Below are 2,027 nucleotides of genomic sequence, written 5' to 3'. Positions count from 1 at the left end.
TATAAAAAAGAAAGTAAACTAGAGACTTTAACAGAATAAAAACAACCCACACCTTGTATATATAGCATTACATATTAGTTAGTTAACATCATTTCTTCAAGGAGAAACGCTAGAACTTTAAAGCCACATTAAGATTTACATTGAGAATAATGGGAACTCTTAATTTTTACTTGCTTGACATATATAACTGATATATGATTTTTGAGTTAGAGAATACACAGCCTGTGAGTTTTGAGCTTAATTGCATGGTTACATTTAAACCATAATATTTTATTCCTGTGTGTTCCGCCCTTCTTATTTATTCTGGTGTTCTTTACTTTGTTTTAATCTATATGTCCGATTATAAAATATAGATACATACCAAGGAAGTTATTGAGGCCATTGTTTGATTCTAGCTCACTATTCCCAAATTAGCCTACCTTTTACATCACCCTCGTTAGCCCCCTTGAGCCTTTAAATCCCCTCTTGTTTTATAACCACATTGCTAGCCTTAAGCAGAAAAACAAAATAAAAATCCCAAGTTGAATCCTTGGTTAGCTTAAGATAGAAATTGTGTATTGTGTAAGTGTGGGGAACCTTATGGGAACATGGATGATAAAAACAAAGGGTAGAAAGTTAAAAAGAATAAGATATTTCAAAATAAAAATTTTGGGAAGCATGCTCATGTGGAATCAAAATAATTTAATTACCGTGTGCATTAAAAAAATAAATATTTATTTTTCAGTATTTAAATAAAGGGGATACAAAAGAATTCCCCAAATGCAAAATAAAGCAATGCACATGGGACAAAATTAAAACTAATGCATGAGCATGTAACATCAAAAGTGGAAAAATTTGGGTGAATAGGTAAAGAAATTCTTGCCTTACAGAGTATGTATGTTAGGTGAGATCTTAGACTAATCAAGGATTCACTTATTAGCTCACTTAGTCTTATACATATACCCTTACCTTTACCTTGGCCCCATTACAACCTTAATTAAAGACCTCATGATTCTTGTATGCCTATATTCTATAATTGTTGATTGGTTAGATGAAGAACAAAGTTATGGAAAGTAAGGATAAAAAGAAGAATATAGTGATTAACCCAATAAACACTGAGTGACTAAAGAGTAAACACAAAATTCAGTGAGGGTTCAATAGCTCATCAACATATATCTCTACTTAAATTGCTAATTGTCTTGCAAGTTTGAAAAATATTTTTCTTTCCCATCTCAATTGTAAAAGTGTTTTATCATTATCTAAGGTTTGGCTATGCAGATATGATTCCTTGAGAATGTGAATTAATTTGACTACATGTAAGTTTGACATACAAGTGAATAAAAATTAGAATTGCATGATTCATTTAGGTAGTTGCATTTAGAATAAATTGCATTGCATGAGATTCCACTACTTCAACCTTACCTTACTCTTTATCTTGGATTTAGCATGAGGACATGCTATTGTTTAAGTGTGGGGAGGTTGATAAACCCATATTTTATGATATATTTTGTGCCTAATTTAAGTGATTTATTCAATCCTTCACTCACTTATTCATGTTAATTGCATGGTTTTACCTTCCCTTCCTTATTATGTGATGTATATGAAAAACATGTTTCCTATACTTTAAAAGTAATTATTTTAATTACCCTTTACTTCCATTCGATGCCGTGATTCATGTGTTGAGTAGTTTTAGATCTTCTAAGGCAGAAATGACTTAAAGGATGGAAAGGGAACATACAAAAATGGAAGGAAAGCACAAAACGGAGTTTTTGAAGAAACTTGCAGTGACGTGATCGCATGGACGACGCGACCGCATGCCAGCGCGAAATGGTAGTGACGCGACCGCGTGATTGACACGATCGCACGCCTTAAGCAAAACGCATATGATGCGGACGCATGATTGAAGCGACCGCGTGGCAAGGAAAACTCCAATTGACGCAACCGCGTGACCCACGCGGATGCGTGATAGAGGCCACGCACCAAAAATTACAGAAAATGCTCCCAGCGATTTCTGAAGACCTTTTTGGCCCAAATCCAAGTCCAGAATG

Source organism: Arachis ipaensis, chromosome B07 (genome assembly GCF_000816755.2).
Source record: "Arachis ipaensis cultivar K30076 chromosome B07, Araip1.1, whole genome shotgun sequence".
NCBI classification, from domain to species: Eukaryota; Viridiplantae; Streptophyta; class Magnoliopsida; order Fabales; family Fabaceae; genus Arachis; species Arachis ipaensis.
The sequence above is the reverse complement of the archived record's forward strand: the minus strand, read 5'-3'. Positions refer to the sequence as shown.